The following is a 20420-nucleotide window of genomic DNA, read 5'->3' on the forward strand; positions in this document are numbered from 1 at the left end:
TGAGTTGGTGAGTTGGTGAGTTGGTGAGTGAGTTGGTGAGTTGGTGAGTTGGTGAGTGAGTTGGTGAGTTGGTGACTGAGTGAGTTGGTGAGTGAGTGAGTTGGTGACTGAGTGAGTTGGTGAGTGAGTTGGTGAGTTGGTGAGTTGGTGAGTTGGTGAGTGAGTTGGTGAGTTGGTGAGTTGGTGAGTGAGTTGGTGAGTTGGTGACTGAGTGAGTTGGTGAGTGAGTGAGTTGGTGAGTTGGTGAGTTGGTGAGTTGGTGAGTGAGTGAGTGAGTTGTTGAGTGAGTGAGTTGGTGAGTTGGTGAGTTGGTGAGTGAGTTGGTGAGTTGGTGAGTGAGCTGGTGAGTGAGTGAGTTGGTGAGTTGGTGAGTGAGTTGGTGAGTGAGTGAGTTGGTGAGTGAGTGAGTTGGTGAGTGAGTGAGTTGGTGAGTTGGTGACTAAGTGAGTGAGTGAGTTGGTGAGTGAGTGAGTTGGTGAGTTGGTGAGTGAGTTGGTGAGTTGGTGAGTGAGTTGGTGAGTTGGTGAGTGAGCTGGTGAGTTGGTGAGTTGGTGAGTGAGTTGGTGAGTTGGTGAGTGAGTTGGTGAGTTGGTGAGTGAGCTGGTGAGTTGTTGAGTGAGTGAGTTGGTGAGTTGGTGAGTTGGTGAGTGAGTTGGTGAGTTGGTGAGTGAGCTGGTGAGTGAGTGAGTTGGTGAGTGAGTGAGTTGGTGAGTTGGTGAGTTGGTGAGTGAGCTGGTGAGTTGGTGAGTGAGCTGGTGAGTGAGTTGGTGAGTTGGTGAGTGAGTGAGTTGGTGAGTTGGTGAGTTGGTGAGTGAGTTGGTGAGTTGGTGAGTGAGCTGGTGAGTTGTTGAGTGAGTGAGTTGGTGAGTTGGTGAGTTGGTGAGTGAGTGAGTTGGTGAGTGAGTGAGTTGGTGAGTGAGTGAGTTGGTGAGTTGGTGACTAAGTGAGTGAGTGAGTTGGTGAGTGAGTGAGTTGGTGAGTTGGTGAGTGAGTTGGTGAGTTGGTGAGTGAGCTGGTGAGTGAGTGAGTTGGTGAGTGAGTGAGTTGGTGAGTTGGTGAGTGAGTTGGTGAGTTGGTGAGTGAGCTGGTGAGTGAGTTGGTGAGTTGGTGAGTTGGTGAGTGAGTTGGTGAGTTGGTGAGTGAGCTGGTGAGTGAGTTGGTGAGTTGGTGAGTTGGTGAGTGAGTTGGTGAGTTGGTGAGTGAGTTGGTGAGTGAGTGAGTTGTTGAGTGAGTGAGTTGGTGAGTTGGTGAGTGAGTTGGTGAGTTGGTGAGTGAGTTGGTGAGTTGTTGAGTGAGTGAGTTGGTGAGTGAGTTGGTGAGTTGGTGAGTGAGTTGGTGAGTTGGTGAGTGAGCTGGTGAGTGAGTGAGTTGGTGAGTTGGTGAGTGAGTTGGTGAGTGAGTTGGTGAGTTGGTGAGTTGGTGAGTTGGTGAGTGAGTTGGTGAGTTGGTGAGTGAGTTGTTGAGTGAGTTGGTGAGTGAGCTGGTGAGTTGGTGAGTGAGTGAGTTGGTGAGTTGGTGAGTGAGTTGGTGAGTTGGTGAGTGAGTTGGTGAGTGAGTTGGTGAGTGAGCTGGTGAGTTGTTGAGTGAGTGAGTTGGTGAGTTGGTGAGTTGGTGAGTTGGTGAGTGAGTTGGTGAGTTGGTGAGTGAGCTGGTGAGTTGGTGAGTGAGTTGGTGAGTTGGTGAGTGAGCTGGTGAGTGAGTGAGTTGGTGAGTTGGTGAGTGAGTTGGTGAGTTGGTGAGTGAGTTGGTGAGTTGGTGAGTGAGCTGGTGAGTGAGTGAGTTGGTGAGTGAGTGAGTTGGTGAGTTGGTGAGTGAGTTGGTGAGTTGGTGAGTGAGCTGGTGAGTGAGTTGGTGAGTTGGTGAGTTGGTGAGTGAGTTGGTGAGTTGGTGAGTGAGCTGGTGAGTGAGTTGGTGAGTTGGTGAGTTGGTGAGTGAGTTGGTGAGTTGGTGAGTGAGTTGGTGAGTGAGTGAGTTGTTGAGTGAGTGAGTTGGTGAGTTGGTGAGTGAGTTGGTGAGTTGGTGAGTGAGTTGGTGAGTTGTTGAGTGAGTGAGTTGGTGAGTGAGTTGGTGAGTTGGTGAGTGAGTTGGTGAGTTGGTGAGTGAGCTGGTGAGTGAGTGAGTTGGTGAGTTGGTGAGTGAGTTGGTGAGTGAGTTGGTGAGTTGGTGAGTTGGTGAGTTGGTGAGTGAGTTGGTGAGTTGGTGAGTGAGTTGTTGAGTGAGTTGGTGAGTGAGCTGGTGAGTTGGTGAGTGAGTGAGTTGGTGAGTTGGTGAGTGAGTTGGTGAGTTGGTGAGTGAGTTGGTGAGTGAGTTGGTGAGTGAGCTGGTGAGTTGTTGAGTGAGTGAGTTGGTGAGTTGGTGAGTTGGTGAGTTGGTGAGTGAGTTGGTGAGTTGGTGAGTGAGCTGGTGAGTTGGTGAGTGAGTTGGTGAGTTGGTGAGTGAGCTGGTGAGTGAGTGAGTTGGTGAGTTGGTGAGTGAGTTGGTGAGTGAGTGAGTTGGTGAGTTGGTGAGTGAGCTGGTGAGTGAGTGAGTTGGTGAGTTGGTGAGTGAGCTGCTGAGTGAGTGAGTTGGTGAGTTGGTGAGTGAGTTGGTGAGTTGGTGAGTGAGCTGGTGAGTGAGCTGGTGAGTGAGTTGGTGAGTTGGTGAGTTGGTGAGTGAGTTGGTGAGTTGGTGAGTTGGTGAGTGAGTTGGTGAGTTGGTGAGTGAGCTGGTGAGTGAGTGAGTTGGTGAGTTGGTGACTGAGTGAGTTGGTGAGTTGTTGAGTGAGTGAGTTGGTGAGTTGGTGAGTGAGTTGGTGAGTTGGTGAGTGAGCTGGTGAGTGAACTCACCGGCAGCGGTGTGCTGCTGGATGGTTCTCAGCGTTGTGATGGCGTTGGCCGTCAGTCGCTCCACGTGCAGTGACTCACGGGGGCGGAGAAACTCCACCAGCTGTAGAACAGTCGCCTACACACACACACATACAGTGTTACACACACTCACATACATACATTCACATACACACACATACATACACACACACACATACACAGTGTTACACACACTCACATACATACATTCACATACACACACACACATACACACACACATACAGTGTTACACACACTCACATACATACATTCACATACACACACATACACACACACAGTGTTACACACACTCACATACATACATTCACATACACACAGTGACACACACACATACATACATTCACATACACACACACAGTGTTACACACACTCACATACATACATTCACATACACACACATACACACACACACACAGTGTTACACACACTCACATACATACATTCACATACACACACATACACACACACATACATACATTCACATACACACACACACTGACACACACACAGTGACACACACATACAGTGTTACACACACTCACATACATACATTCACACACACACAGTGTTACACACACTCACATACATACATTCACATACACACACACACACACACAGTGTTACACACACTCACATACATACATTCACATACACACACATACACACACACACACAGTGTTACACACACTCACATACATACATTCACATACACACACATACACACACACATACATACATTCACATACACACACACAGTGTTACACACACTCACATACATACATTCACATACACACACATACACACACACATACATACATTCACATACACATACAGTGTTACACACACTCACATACATACATTCACATACACACACATACACACACACATACATACATTCACATACACACACATACACACACACATACATACATTCACATACACACACATACACACACACATACATACATTCACATACACACACATACACACACACAGTGACACACACATACACACACACATACACAGTGTTACACACACTCACATACATACATTCACATACACACACATACACACACACAGTGACACACACACTCACATACATACATTAACACACACAGTGTTACACACACTCACATACATACATTCACACACACACAGTGACACACACACACACATACACAGTGTTACACACACTCACATACATACATTCACATACACACACATACACACTCACATACATACATTCACATACACACACATACACACACACATACATACATTCACATACACACACATACACACACACAGTGACACACACATACACACACACATACACAGTGTTACACACACTCACATACATACATTCACATACACACACATACACACACACAGTGACACACACACTCACATACATACATTAACACACACAGTGTTACACACACTCACATACATACATTCACACACACACAGTGACACACACACACACAGTGTTACACACACTCACATACATACATTCACATACACACACACAGTGTTACACACACTCACATACATACATTCACATACACACACATACACAGTGTTACACACACTCACATACATACATTCACATACACACACACAGTGTTACACACACTCACATACATACATTCACATACACACACATACACACACAAACAGTGACACACACACACAGTGTTACACACACTCACATACATACATTCACATACACACACATACACACACACATACATACATTCACATACACACACACAGTGTTACACACACTCACATACATACATTCACATACACACACATACACACACACATACACACACACATACACAGTGTTACACACACTCACATACATACATTCACATACACACACATACACACACACACAGTGACACACACACACACAGTGTTACACACACTCACATACATACATTCACATACACACACATACACACACACATACATACATTCACATACACACACACAGTGTTACACACACTCACATACATACATTCACATACACACACATACACACACACATACAGTGTTACACACACTCACATACATACATTCACATACACACACACACACAGTGACACACACACACAGTGTTACACACACTCACATACATACATTCACATACACACACATACACACACACATACATACATTCACATACACACACACAGTGTTACACACACTCACATACATACATTCACATACACACACATACACACACACATACATACATTCACATACACACACAGTGTTACACACACTCACATACATACATTCACATACACACACATACACACACACACAGTGACACACACACACACACAGTGTTACACACACTCACATACATACATTCACATACACACACACAGTGTTACACACACTCACATACATACATTCACATACACACACACACTGACACACACACAGTGTTACACACACTCACATACATACATTCACATACACACACACACAGTGACACACACACACACAGTGTTACACACACTCACATACATACATTCACATACACACACATACACACACACATACATACATTCACATACACATACAGTGTTACACACACTCACATACATACATTCACATACACACACACAGTGACACACACACATACACAGTGTTACACACACTCACATACATACATTCACATACACACACACAGTGTTACACACACTCACATACATACATTCACATACACACACACACTGACACACACACAGTGTTACACACACTCACATACATACACACAGTGACACACACACTCACATACATACATTCACATACACACAGTGTTAAACACACTCACATACATACATTCACATACACACACAGTGTTACACACACTCACATACATACATTCACATACACACACATACACACACAGTCACACACACGCACAGTGATACACACACACACAGTGACACACACACAGACACACACACACACACAGACACACACAGACACACACACACGTAGAGTGGGTAGGTAGGTGGATGTGTGTGTGTGTGTGAGCGTGTGGGTGAGCGTGTGGGTGTGTGTGCGTGTGTGTGAGCGTGTGTGTGAGCGTGTGTGTGAGCGTGTGTGCGTGTGAGCGTGTGTGTGAGTGTGTGTGTGTGGGTGAGCGTGTGAGCGTGTGTGTGGGTGAGCGTGTGGGTGAGCGTGTGTGTGGGTGAGCGTGTGGGTGAGTGTGTGGGTGAGCGTGTGTGTGGGTGAGCGTGTGTGTGGGTGAGCGTGTGTGTGGGTGAGTGTGTGGGTGAGCGTGTGGGTGAGCGTGTGAGCGTGTGTGTGGGTGAGTTTGTGGGTGAGCGTGTGGGTGAGCGTGTGTGTGAGCGTGTGAGCGTGTGTGTGAGCGTGTGGGTGAGTGTGTGGGTGAGCGTGTGAGCATGTGTGTGGGTGAGTGTGTGGGTGAGCGTGTGGGTGAGCGTGTGTGTGGGTGAGCGTGTGTGGGTGAGCGTGTGTGTGAGCGTGTGTGTGGGTGAGCGTGTGAGCGTGTGTGTGGGTGAGTGTGTGTGTGTGAGCGTGTGAGCGTGTGTGTGAGCGTGTGTGTGAGCGTGTGTGTGAGCGTGTGAGCGTGTGTGTGAGCACGTGTGTGGGTGAGCGTGTGGGTTAGCGTGTGTGTGTGAGCATGTGGGTGAGCGTGTGTGTGAGTGTGTGTGTGAGCGTGTGTGTGGGTGAGTGTGTGTGTGAGCGTGTGGGTGAGCGTGTGTGTGAGCGTGTGGGTGAGTGTGTGTGAGCGTGTGAGCGTGTGTGTGGGTGAGCGTGTGGGTGAGTGTGTGGGTGAGCGTGTGTGTGGGTGAGCGTGTGTGTGAGCGTGTGGGTGAGCGTGTGGGTGAGCGTGTGGGCGTGTGTGTGAGCGTGTGGGTGAGTGTGTGGGTGAGCGTGTGTGTGAGCGTGTGGGTGAGTGTGTGTGTGAGCGTGTGTGTGAGCGTGTGGGTGAGTGTCTGTGTGAGCGTGTGAGCGTGTGTGTGGGTGAGCGTGTGGGTGAGTGTGTGGGTGAGCGTGTGTGTGAGTGTGTGTGTGAGTGTGTGGGTGAGCGTGTGTGTGAGTGTGTGTGTGAGTGTGTGTGTGAGCGTGTGTGTGTGTGGGTGAGCGTGTGGGTGAGTGTGTGTGTGAGCGTGTGAGCGTGTGTGTGGGTGAGCGTGTGGGTGAGTGTGTGGGTGAGCGTGTGTGTGAGTGTGTGTGTGAGTGTGTGAGCGTGTGTGTGTGTGGGTGAGCGTGTGGGTGAGTGTGTGTGTGAGCGTGGGAGCGTGTGTGTGTGTGAGCGTGTGTGTGAGCGTGTGTGTGTGTGAGCGTGTGTGTGAGCGTGTGTGTGAGCGTGTGTGTGTGTGAGCGTGTGTGTGAGCGTGTGGGTGAGTGTGTGGGTGAGCGTGTGTGTGAGTGTGTGTGTGAGCGTGTGGGTGAGCGTGTGGGTGAGCGTGTGTATGAGCGTGTGTGTGTGTGTGGGTGAGCGTGTGGGTGAGTGTGTGTGTGAGCGTGTGAGCGTGTGTGTGTGTGTGTGAGTGTGTGGGTGAGCGTGTGTGTGGGTGAGCGTGTGTGTGTGTGTGAGCGTGTGAGTGAGCGTGTGGGTGAGCGTGTGGGTGAGCGTGTGGGCGTGTGTGTGAGCGTGTGTGTGAGCGTGTGAGCGTGTGTGTGTGTGTGTGAGCGTGTGTGTGAGTGTGTGGGTGAGTGTGTGTGTGAGCATGTGAGCGTGTGTGTGTGTGTGTGAGCGTGTGTGTGAGCGTGTGTGTGAGCGTGTGGGTGCCGTGTGGGTGAGTGTGTGTGTGAGCGTGTGTGTGAGTGTGTGTGTGAGTGTGTGTGTGAGTGTGTGGGTGAGTGTGTGGGGGAGCGTGTGTGTGAGTGTGTGTGTGAGTGTGTGGGTGAGCGTGTGTGTGAGTGTGTGTGTGAGTGTGTGGGTGAGCGTGTGGGTGAGTGTGTGGGGGAGCATGTGTGTGAGTGTGTGTGTGAGTGTGTGTGTGAGCGTGTATGTGGGTGAGCGTGTGGGTGAGTGCGGGTGTGAGCGTGTGGGTGAGCGTGTGGGTGAGCGTGTGGGTGAGCGTGTGGGTGAGTGTGTGTGTGAGCGTGTGGGTGAGCGTGTGGGTGAGTGTGTGTGTGAGCGTGGGAGCGTGTGTGTGGGTGAGCGTGTGGGTGAGTGTGTGTGTGTGTGTGTGAGCGTGTGAGCGTGTGTGTGTGTGAGCGTGTGTGTGAGCATGTGTGTGAGTGTGTGGGTGTGTGTGATCGTGTGTGTGGGTGAGCGTGTGTGTGAGCGTGTGTGTGGGTGAGCGTGTGGGTGGGTGAGCGTGTGGGTGGGTGAGCGTGTGTGTGAGTGTGTGTGTGAGTGTGTGTGTGAGCGTGTGTGTGGGTGAGCGTGCGTGTGAGTGTGCGTGTGTGTGTGAGCGTGTGTGTGAGCGTGTGAGCGTGTGTGTGGGTGAGTGTGTGAGCGTGTGAGCGTGTGTGTGGGTGAGCGTGTGTGTGTGGGTGAGCGTGTGGGTGAGCGTGTGTGTGGGTGAGCGTGTGGGTGAGCGTGTGTGTGAGCGTGTGTGTGTGTGTGAGCGTGTGTGTGAGCGTGTGTGTGAGCGTGTGGGTGAGTGTGTGTGTGAGTGTGTGTGTGAGCGTGTGAGCGTGTGTGTGTGTGAGTGTGGGTGAGCGAGTGTGTGAGCGTGTGTGTGGGTGAGCGTGTGGGTGAGCGTGTGTGTGTGTGAGTGTGGGTGAGCGTGTGTGTGGGTGAGCGTGTGGGTGAGCGTGTGGGTGAGCGTGTGTGTGAGCGTGTGGGTGAGCGTGTGGGTGAGCGTGTGGGTGAGCGTGTGGGTGAGCGTGTGGGTGAGTCACTCACTGCATGGTAAGTGAACGCCAGTGGCCGTGAGTTGACCCGCAAGCGCTGTGGCAGTGGTGAGCCTGGCACGGAGTCCACCTCGCCAGGGTTCACCTCAAAGTCCACCACCAAGAGGCGCTCGCCACCTCCACCAGGGGGACCACCTCCACCAGGGGGACCGCCTCCGCCAGGGGGACCGCCTCCGCCAGGGGGACCGCCGGCGCCTACGCAAGGCAAAGGTCACCCAGGTAGCCTCTCAACACGCCGAAGGGGCAAGTGCTGTGAGCGAGTGAGTGGGTGGGTGGGTGAGTGAGTGGGTGGGTGAGTGGGTGAGTGGGTGGGTGGGTGGGGGGGTGAGTGGGTGAGTGAGTGGGTGGGTGGGTGAGTGGGTGGGTGAGTGAGTGAGTGAGTGGGTGAGTGGAGGGGTGAGTGGGTGGGTGGGTGAGTGAGTGAGTGAGTGGGTGAGTGGAGGGGTGAGTGGGTGGGTGGGTGAGTGAGTGAGTGAGTGGGTGAGTGAGTGAGTGAGTGGGCGAGTGAGTTGTTGAGTGAGTTGTTGAGTGAGTGGGGGGGTGAGTGGGTGAGTGAGTGGGTGAGTGGGTGGGTCAGTGGGTGAGCTGTTGAGTGAGTGAGTGAGTAGGTGAGTGAGTGGGTGAGTGATTGAGTGAGTGGGTGAGTGGAGGGGTGAGTGGGTGGGTGGGTGGGTGAGTGAGTGAGTGAGTGGGTGAGTGAGTGAGTGGGTGAGTGAGTGGGTGAGTAGGTGAGTGAGTAGGTGGGTGAGTGAGTGAGTGAGTAGGTGAGTGAGTAGGTGAGTGAGTGAGTAGGTGAGTGAGTGGGTGAGTGAGTGGGTGAGTGAGTGAGTGGGTGAGTGAGTGGGTGAGTGAGTGAGTGGGTGAGTGTTGTGTGTGGGTGAGTGGGTGGGTGAGTGAGTGAGTGGGTGAGTGAGTGGGTGAGCGAGTGGGTAGGTGAGTGAGTGAGTGGGTGAGTGGAGGGGTGAGTGGGTGGGTGGGTGAGTGAGTGAGTGGGTGAGTGAGTGAGTGAGTGGGCGAGTGAGTTGTTGAGTGAGTTGTTGAGTGAGTGGGGGGGTGAGTGGGTGAGTGAGTGGGTGAGTGGGTGGGTCAGTGGGTGAGCTGTTGAGTGAGTGAGTGAGTAGGTGAGTGAGTGGGTGAGTGATTGAGTGAGTGGGTGAGTGAGTGAGTGGGTGGGTGAGTGAGTGAGTGAGTTGGTGAGTGAGTGAGTTGTTGAGTGAGTGAGTGGGTGAGTGAGTGGGTGAGTGATTGAGTCGGTGAGTGGGTGAGTGGGTGAGTGAGTGAGTGGGTGGGTGGGTGATTGAGTGAGTGAGTGGGTGAGTGAGTGGGTGAGTGAGTGGGTGAGTAGGTGAGTGAGTAGGTGGGTGAGTGAGTGAGTGAGTAGGTGAGTGAGTAGGTGAGTGAGTGAGTAGGTGAGTGAGTGGGTGGGTGAGTGGGTGAGTGAGTGAGTGGGTGAGTGAGTGGGTGAGTGAGTGGGTGAGTGTTGTGTGTGGGTGAGTGGGTGGGTGAGTGAGTGAGTGGGTGAGTGTGTGTGTGGGTGAGTGGGTGTGTGAGTGGGTGAGTGAGTAGGTGAGTGAGTAGGTGAGTAGGTGAGTAAGTAGGTGAGTGAGTAGGTGAGTGAGTGAGTGAGTAGGTGAGTGAGTAGGTGAGTGAGTGAGTAGGTGAATAGGTGAGTGGGTGAGTGAGTGAGTGTGTAGGTGAGTGAGTAGGTGAGTGAGTCACGTGGCTGGGTGAGTAGGTGAGTGAGTGAGTAGGTGAGTAGGTGAGTGAGTGGGTGAGTGAGTAGGTGAGTGAGTCACGTGGCTGGGTGAGTGAGTAGGTGAGTGAGTCACGTGGCTGGGTGAGTGAGTAGGTGAGTGAGTCACGTGGCTGGGTGAGTGAGTAGGTGAGTGAGTCACGTGGCTGGGTGAGTGAGTAGGTGAGTGAGTAGGTGAGTGAGTGAGGTGAGTGAGTCACGTGGCTGGGTGAGTGATCTCAGGATGCTAGGAAGGTGTTTGGGATCAGCTGACGAGGTGGTTCCAGTCACCTCCAGGTGATCCACACTCACAGCCACCCTGGAACCAGCATCATCATCAGTAGCATCATCAGTAGCATCATCATCATCAGTAGCATCATCATCATCATCAGTAGCATCATCAGCATCAGTAGCATCATCATCATCATCAGTAGCAGCAGCATCGTCATCATCAGCATCATCATCAACAGCATCATCATCAGTAGCAGCAGCATCATCATCAGAAGCATCATCATCTTCAGTAGCATCAGCATCATCAGTAGCATCATCATCATCAGTAGCATCAGCATCATCATCATCAGTAGCATCAGCATCATCAGTAGCATCATCATCAGTAGCATCATCATCATCATCAGTAGCATCATCATCAGTAGCATCAGCATCATCAGTAGCACCATCAGCAGCATCATCATCAGTAGCATCATCATCAGTAGCATCAGCATCATCAGTAGCATCATCAGCAGTAGCATCATCATCAGTAGCATCAGCATCATCAGTAGCATCATCATCAGTAGTATCATCATCAGTAGCATCATCAGCAGCATCATCATCAGTAGTATCATCATCAGTAGCATGGTCGTGGTACTGGTCGTGGTACTGGTCACTGGTCACTGGTCGTGGTACTGGTACTGGTCATGGTACTAGTCATGGTACTAGTCATGGTACTAGTCACTGGTCACTGGTCATGGTACTGGTCATGGTACTGGTCACTGGTCATGGTACTAGTCACTGGTCACTGGTCATGGTACTGGTCATGGTACTAGTCACTGGTCGTGGTACTGGTCACTGGTCATGGTACTAGTCACTGGTCATGGTACTAGTCACTGGTCATGGTACTAGTCACTGGTCACTAGTCACTGGTCACTAGTCACTGGTCGTGGTACTGGTCATGGTACTGGTCATGGTACTAGTCACTGGTCGTGGTACTAGTCACTGGTCATGGTACTGGTCATGGTACTAGTCACTGGTCATGGTACTAGTCACTGGTCATGGTACTGGTCACTGGTCGTGGTACTGGTCACTGGTCATGGTACTGGTCATGGTACTAGTCACTGGTCATGGTACTAGTCACTGGTCATGGTACTGGTCATGGTACTAGTCACTGGTCATGGTACTAGTCACTGGTCATGGTACTAGTCACTGGTCGTGGTACTAGTCACTGGTCATGGTACTAGTCACTGGTCATGGTACTAGTCACTGGTCATGGTACTAGTCACTGGTCGTGGTACTAGTCACTGGTCATGGTACTGGTCATGGTACTAGTCACTGGTCATGGTACTAGTCACTGGTCATGGTACTAGTCACTGGTCGTGGTACTAGTCACTGGTCATGGTACTAGTCATGGTACTAGTCATGGTACTAGTCACTGGTCGTGGTACTGGTCACTAGTCATGGTACTAGTCACTAGTCATGGTACTAGTCACTGGTCATGGTACTGGTCACTGGTCATGGTACTAGTCACTGGTCATGGTACTAGTCACTAGTCACTGGTCATGGTACTAGTCACTGGTCATGGTACTAGTCACTGGTCGTGGTACTAGTCACTAGTCACTGGTCGTGGTACTAGTCACTGGTCGTGGTACTAGTCACTGGTCGTGGTACTAGTCACTAGTCACTGGTCGTGGTACTAGTCACTGGTCATGGTACTAGTCACTGGTCATGGTACTAGTCACTGGTCGTGGTACTAGTCACTGGTCGTGGTACTAGTCACTGGTCATGGTACTAGTCACTGGTCGTGGTACTAGTCACTGGTCGTGGTACTAGTCACTGGTCATGGTACTAGTCACTGGTCATGGTACTAGGTACTGGTCATGGTACTAGTCACTGGTCATGGTACTAGTCACTGGTCATGGTACTAGTCACTGGTCGTGGTACTAGTCACTGGTCGTGGTACTAGTCACTGGTCATGGTACTAGTCACTGGTCGTGGTACTAGTCATGGTACTGGTCATGGTACTAGTCACTGGTCGTGGTACTAGTCACTGGTCATGGTACTGGTCATGGTACTAGTCACTGGTCATGGTACTAGTCACTGGTCATGGTACTAGTCACTGGTCACTAGTCACTGGTCATGGTACTAGTCACTGGTCATGGTACTAGTCACTGGTCATGGTACTAGTCACTGGTAATGGTACTAGTCACTGGTCATGGTACTAGTACTAGTCACTGGTCGTGGTACTAGTCACTGGTCATGGTACTAGTCACTGGTCATGGTACTAGTCACTGGTCACGGTACTAGTCACTGGTCATGGTACTAGTCACTGGTCATGGTACTAGTCACTGGTCATGGTACTAGTCACTGGTCGTGGTACTAGTCACTGGTCGTGGTACTAGTCACTGGTCGTGGTACTAGTCACTAGTCACTGGTCGTGGTACTAGTCACTGGTCATGGTACTAGTCACTGGTCATGGTACTAGTCACTGGTCATGGTACTAGTCACTGGTCATGGTACTAGTCACTGGTCACTAGTCACTGGTCACTGGTCATGGTACTAGTCACTGGTCATGGTACTAGTCACTGGTCATGGTACTAGTCACTGGTCATGGTACTAGTCACTGGTCATGGTACTAGTCACTGGTCACTGGTCATGGTACTGGTCATGGTACTAGTCACTGGTCATGGTACTGGTCACTGGTCATGGTACTAGTCACTGGTCATGGTACTGGTCATGGCACTAGTCACTAGTCATGGTACTAGTCACTGGTCATGGTACTAGTCACTGGTCATGGTACTGGTCACTGGTCATGGTACTGGTCACTGGTCGTGGTACTAGTCACTTGTCATGGTACTAGTCATGGTACTAGTCACTGGTCATGGTACTAGTCACTGGTCATGGTACTAGTCACTGGTCATGGTACTGGTCGTGGTACTAGTCACTGGTCATGGTACTAGTCACTGGTCGTGGTACTAGTCACTGGTCGTGGTACTAGTCACTGGTCATGGTACTAGTCACTGGTCATGGTACTGGTCGTGGTACTAGTCACTGGTCATGGTACTAGTCACTGGTCGTGGTACTGGTCACTGGTCATGGTACTGGTCATGGTACTAGTCACTGGTCGTGGTACTAGTCACTGGTCGTGGTACTAGTCACTGGTCATGGTACTGGTCACTAGTCATGGTACTGGTCATGGTACTAGTCACTGGTCGTGGTACTAGTCACTGGTCGTGGTACTAGTCACTGGTCACTAGTCACTGGTCATGGTACTAGTTACTGGTCATGGTACTAGTCACTGGTCGTGGTACTGGTCACTGGTCATGGTACTGGTCATGGTACTAGTCACTGGTCGTGGTACTAGTCACTGGTCGTGGTACTAGTCACTGGTCATGGTACTGGTCACTAGTCATGGTACTGGTCATGGTACTAGTCACTGGTCGTGGTACTAGTCACTGGTCGTGGTACTAGTCACTGGTCACTAGTCACTGGTCATGGTACTAGTTACTGGTCATGGTACTAGTCACTGGTCGTGGTACTGGTCATGGTACTGGTCACTGGTCATGGTACTAGTCACTGGTCATGGTACTGGTCATGGTACTAGTCACTGGTCATGGTACTGGTCACTGGTCGTGGTACTAGTCACTGGTCATGGTACTAGTCATGGTACTAGTCACTGGTCATGGTACTAGTCACTGGTCATGGTACTAGTCACTGGTCATGGTACTGGTCGTGGTACTAGTCACTGGTCATGGTACTAGTCACTGGTCGTGGTACTAGTCACTGGTCGTGGTACTAGTCACTGGTCACTGGTCGTGGTACTGGTCACTGGTCATGGTACTGGTCATGGTACTAGTCACTGGTCGTGGTACTAGTCACTGGTCGTGGTACTAGTCACTGGTCATGGTACTGGTCACTAGTCATGGTACTGGTCATGGTACTAGTCACTGGTCGTGGTACTAGTCACTGGTCATGGTACTGGTCACTGGTCATGGTACTGGTCACTGGTCATGGTACTGGTCATGGTACTAGTCACTGGTCATGGTACTAGTCACTGGTCGTGGTACTAGTCACTGGTCACTAGTCACTGGTCATGGTACTAGTTACTGGTCATGGTACTAGTCACTGGTCATGGTACTAGTCACTGGTCATGGTACTAGTCACTGGTCATGGTACTAGTCACTGGTCATGGTACTAGTCACTGGTCATGGTACTAGTCACTGGTCATGGTACTAGTCACTGGTCATGGTACTAGTCACTGGTCGTGGTACTAGTCACTGGTCGTGGTACTAGTCACTGGTCATGGTACTGGTCACTAGTCATGGTACTGGTCATGGTACTAGTCACTGGTCGTGGTACTAGTCACTGGTCATGGTACTGGTCACTGGTCATGGTACTGGTCATGGTACTAGTCACTGGTCATGGTACTAGTCACTGGTCGTGGTACTAGTCACTGGTCACTAGTCACTGGTCATGGTACTAGTTACTGGTCATGGTACTAGTCACTGGTCGTGGTACTAGTCACTGGTCATGGTACTAGTCACTGGTCATGGTACTAGTCACTGGTCATGGTACTAGTCACTGGTCATGGTACTAGTCACTGGTCATGGTACTAGTCACTGGTCGTGGTACTAGTCACTGGTCATGGTACTAGTCACTGGTCATGGTACTAGTCACTGGTCATGGTACTAGTCACTGGTCGTGGTACTAGTCACTGGTCGTGGTACTAGTCACTGGTCATGGTACTAGTCACTGGTCATGGTACTAGTCACTGGTCATGGTACTAGTCACTGGTCGTGGTACTAGTCACTGGTCGTGGTACTAGTCACTGGTCGTGGTACTAGTCACTGGTCATGGTACTGGTCATGGTCACTAGTCACTGGTCATGGTACTGGTCACTGGTCATGGTACTAGTCACTGGTCATGGTACTGGTCATGGTACTAGTCACTGGTCATGGTACTAGTCACTGGTCATGGTACTGGTCACTGGTCGTGGTACTGGTCACTGGTCGTGGTACTAGTCACTAGTCACTGGTCGTGGTACTAGTCACTGGTCGTGGTACTAGTCACTAGTCACTGGTCGTGGTACTAGTCACTGGTCGTGGTACTAGTCACTGGTCGTGGTACTAGTCACTAGTCACTGGTCGTGGTACTAGTCACTGGTCATGGTACTAGTCACTGGTCATGGTACTAGTCACTGGTCATGGTACTGGTCATGGTACTAGTCACTGGTCATGGTACTAGTCACTGGTCATGGTACTAGTCACTGGTCGTGGTACTAGTCACTGGTCATGGTACTAGTCACTGGTCGTGGTACTAGTCACTGGTCATGGTACTAGTCACTGGTCATGGTACTAGTCACTGGTCATGGTACTAGTCACTGGTCGTGGTACTAGTCACTGGTCGTGGTACTAGTCACTGGTCATGGTACTAGTCACTGGTCATGGTACTAGTCACTGGTCGTGGTACTAGTCACTGGTCGTGGTACTAGTCACTGGTCATGGTACTAGTCACTGGTCGTGGTACTAGTCACTGGTCGTGGTACTAGTCACTGGTCATGGTACTAGTCACTGGTCACTAGTCACTGGTCATGGTACTAGTCACTGGTCATGGTACTAGTCACTGGTCATGGTACTAGTCACTGGTCATGGTACTAGTCACTGGTCATGGTACTAGTCACTGGTTGTGGTACTAGTCACTGGTCATGGTACTAGTCACTGGTCATGGTACTAGTCACTGGTCATGGTGCTAGTCACTGGTCGTGGTACTGGTCATGGTACTAGTCACTGGTCATGGTACTAGTAACTGGTCATGGTACTAGTCACTGGTCGTGGTACTAGTCACTGGTCATGGTACTAGTCACTGGTCATGGTACTAGTCACTGGTCGTGGTACTAGTCACTGGTCATGGTACTAGTCACTGGTCGTGGTACTAGTCATGGTACTAGTCACTGGTCATGGTACTAGTCACTGGTCATGGTACTAGTACTAGTCACTGGTCGTGGTACTAGTCATGGTACTAGTCACTGGTCATGGTACTGGTCACTGGTCATGGTACTAGTCACTGGTCGTGGTACTAGTCACTGGTCGTGGTACTAGTCACTGGTCATGGTACTAGTCACTGGTCGTGGTACTAGTCACTGGTCGTGGTACTAGTCACTGGTCATGGTACTGGTCACTGGTCATGGTACTAGTCACTGGTCATGGTACTAGTCACTGGTCGTGGTACTAGTCACTGGTCATGGTACTAGTCACTGGTCATGGTACTAGTCACTGGTCGTGGTACTAGTCACTGGTCATGGTACTAGTCACTGGTCATGGTACTAGTCACTGGTCGTGGTACTAGTCATGGTACTAGTCACTGGTCATGGTACTAGTCACTGGTCGTGGTACTAGTCACTGGTCATGGTACTAGTCACTGGTCATGGTACTAGTCACTGGTCATGGTACTAGTCACTGGTCGTGGTACTAGTCACTGGTCATGGTACTAGTCACTGGTCATGGTACTAGTCACTGGTCGTGGTACTAGTCACTGGTCATGGTACTAGTCACTGGTCATGGTACTAGTCACTGGTCGTGGTACTAGTCACTGGTCATGGTACTAGTCACTGGTCGTGGTACTAGTCATGGTACTAGTCACTGGTCATGGTACTAGTCACTGGTCATGGTACTAGTACTAGTCACTGGTCGTGGTACTAGTCATGGTACTAGTCACTGGTCATGGTACTGGTCACTGGTCATGGTACTAGTCACTGGTCGTGGTACTAGTCACTGGTCGTGGTACTAGTCACTGGTCATGGTACTGGTCACTGGTCATGGTACTAGTCACTGGTCATGGTACTAGTCACTGGTCATGGTACTAGTTACTGGTCGTGGTACTAGTCACTGGTCGTGGTACTGGTCACTGGTCATGGTACTAGTCACTGGTCATGGTACTAGTCACTGGTCATGGTACTAGTCACTGGTCATGGTACTAGTCACTGGTCATGGTACTAGTCACTGGTCATGGTAATAGTCACTGGTCATGGTACTGGTCACTGGTCATGGTACTAGTCACTGGTCGTGGTACTAGTCACTGGTCATGGTACTAGTCACTGGTCATGGTACTAGTCACTGGTCATGGTACTAGTCACTGGTCGTGGTACTAGTCACTGGTCGTGGTACTGGTCATGGTACTAGTCACTGGTCACTGGTCATGGTACTGGTCATGGTACTAGTCACTGGTCATGGTACTAGTCACTGGTCACTGGTCATGGTACTAGTCACTGGTCACTAGTCACTGGTCGTGGCACTACCGAAGGTATCCAGTGACAGGCTTCTGAACAAGAGCAGCGTGCAGGCCCTTGGTCACTAGTCACTGGTCGTGGTACTAGTCACTGGTCACTAGTCGTGGTACTGGTCATGGTACTGGTCACTGGTCATGGTACTGGTCGCTAGTCGTGCCACTACCGAAGGTATCCAGTGACAGGCTTCTGAACAAGAGCAGCGTGCAGGCCCTTGGTCACTGGTCACTAGTCACTGGTCGTGGTCACTGGTCGTGGTACAAGTCACTGGTACTAGTCACTGGTCACTAGTCACTAGTCGTGGTACTAGTCACTGGTCACTAGTCACTAGTCACTAGTCGTGGTACTAGTCACTGGTCACTAGTCACTGGTCACTGGTCGTGCCACTACCGAAGGTATCCAGTGACAGGCTTCTGAACAAGAGCAGCGTGCAGGCCCTTGGTCACTAGTCACTGGTCACTAGTCACTGGTCACTAGTCACTAGTCACTGGTCACTGGTCACTGGTCGTGGTACTGGTCATGGTACTAGTCACTGGTCATGGTACTAGTCACTGGTCGTGGTACTAGTCACTGGTCATGGTACTAGTCACTGGTCATGGTACTAGTCACTGGTCATGGTAATAGTCACTGGTCATGGTACTGGTCACTGGTCATGGTACTAGTCACTGGTCGTGGTACTAGTCACTGGTCATGGTACTAGTCACTGGTCATGGTACTAGTCACTGGTCATGGTACTAGTCACTGGTCGTGGTACTAGTCACTGGTCGTGGTACTGGTCATGGTACTAGTCACTGGTCACTGGTCATGGTACTGGTCATGGTACTAGTCACTGGTCATGGTACTAGTCACTGGTCACTGGTCATGGTACTAGTCACTGGTCACTAGTCACTGGTCGTGGCACTACCGAAGGTATCCAGTGACAGGCTTCTGAACAAGAGCAGCGTGCAGGCCCTTGGTCACTAGTCACTGGTCGTGGTACTAGTCACTGGTCACTAGTCGTGGTACTGGTCATGGTACTGGTCACTGGTCATGGTACTGGTCGCTAGTCGTGCCACTACCGAAGGTATCCAGTGACAGGCTTCTGAACAAGAGCAGCGTGCAGGCCCTTGGTCACTGGTCACTAGTCACTGGTCGTGGTCACTGGTCGTGGTACAAGTCACTGGTACTAGTCACTGGTCACTAGTCACTAGTCGTGGTACTAGTCACTGGTCACTAGTCACTAGTCACTAGTCGTGGTACTAGTCACTGGTCACTAGTCACTGGTCACTGGTCGTGCCACTACCGAAGGTATCCAGTGACAGGCTTCTGAACAAGAGCAGCGTGCAGGCCCTTGACACTGGCCGTGAGCAGAGCGGAGACACTCAGCGGAGACTCGGCGGAGACACTCAGCGGAGACTCGGCGGAGACACTCAGCGGAGACACGGCGGAGACACGCGGAGACACGCGGAGACACAGAGACGTGGAGAGGAGACGCAGGCTCAGTTTTCATCGCGATGAACTGTGGAGAGACACGGGGGAGAGACACGCGGCAGGGAGAGAGACACGGGGAGAGATGGGGAGAGACACGGGGAGACACGGGGAGAGACAGGGGAGAGACACGGGGAGAGACACGCGAGGGAGAGACACGGGGAGAGACACGGGGAGACACGCGGAGAGACACGGGGAGAGACACGGGGAGAGATGGGGAGAGACACGGGGAAAGACACGGAGAGAGACGGGGAGAGACGGGGAGAGACACGGGGGAGAGACACGCAGGGGAGAGACACGGGGAGAGACGGGGAGAGACACGGGGAGAGACACGATGGAGAGATGGGGAGAGACACGGGGAGAGACACAGGGAGACACGGGGAGAGATGGGGAGCGACACGGGGAGAGACACGGGGAGAGACACGGGGAGACACGGGGAGAGACACGGGGAGAGACACGGGGAGACACGGGGAGAGACACGGGGAGAGACACGGGGAGACACGGGGAGAGACACGGGGAGAGACACGGGGAGAGACACGGGGAGAGACACGGGGAGAGATAGGGAGACACACGGAGACACAGGGGGAGACACAGGGAGACACACGGAGACACGGAGAGAGAGAGTGAGTGAGTGGGTGAGTGAACGAGTGAGTGGTTGAGTCAGTGAGTGGTGAGTGAATGAGAAAGTGGGTGAGTGAGTGGTGAGTGAATGAGAAAGTGGGTGAGTGAGTGGTGAGTGAGTGAGTGGTGAGTGAGTGGTGAGTGAGTGAGTGGGTGAGTGGGTGAGTGAGTGGTGAGTGAGTGGTGAGTGGGTGAGTGAATGGTTGAGTGAGTGAGTGGGTGAGTGAGTGGTGAGTGAGTGGTGAGTGGTGAGTGAGTGGTGAGTGAGTGGTGAGTGAGTGAGTGGTGAGTGATTGGTGAGTGAGTGGTGAGTGAGTGAGTGGTGAGTGAGTGAGTGAGTGGTGAGTGAGTGGTGAGTGAGTGGGTGAGTGAGTGAGTG

The 20420-nt window shown here is 51.2% G+C and overlaps 1 protein-coding gene across 1 annotated transcript in view; it reads right to left on the bottom strand.

Annotated features, from left to right (window-relative positions):
• LOC116938466 (intermembrane lipid transfer protein VPS13A-like) overlaps window positions 1-19432 on the bottom strand; it is a 93464-nt gene extending 74032 nt beyond the window's left edge. Inside the window, exons 1-4 of the mRNA XM_076057107.1 lie at window positions 19236-19432; window positions 10683-10780; window positions 8722-8924; window positions 2826-2940 (exon numbers count right to left, since the gene is read on the bottom strand). The gene's annotated coding sequence lies outside the window, so the exon portion shown is untranslated. The remainder of the gene's footprint in view (window positions 1-2825; window positions 2941-8721; window positions 8925-10682; window positions 10781-19235) is intronic.
• Window positions 19433-20420: the final 988 nt, after the last annotated feature.

Source organism: Petromyzon marinus, chromosome 79 (genome assembly GCF_048934315.1).
Source record: "Petromyzon marinus isolate PM22_M1 ecotype Great Lakes invasive population chromosome 79, UKy_Petmar_22M1.pri1.0, whole genome shotgun sequence".
NCBI lineage: Eukaryota > Metazoa > Chordata > Hyperoartia > Petromyzontiformes > Petromyzontidae > Petromyzon > Petromyzon marinus.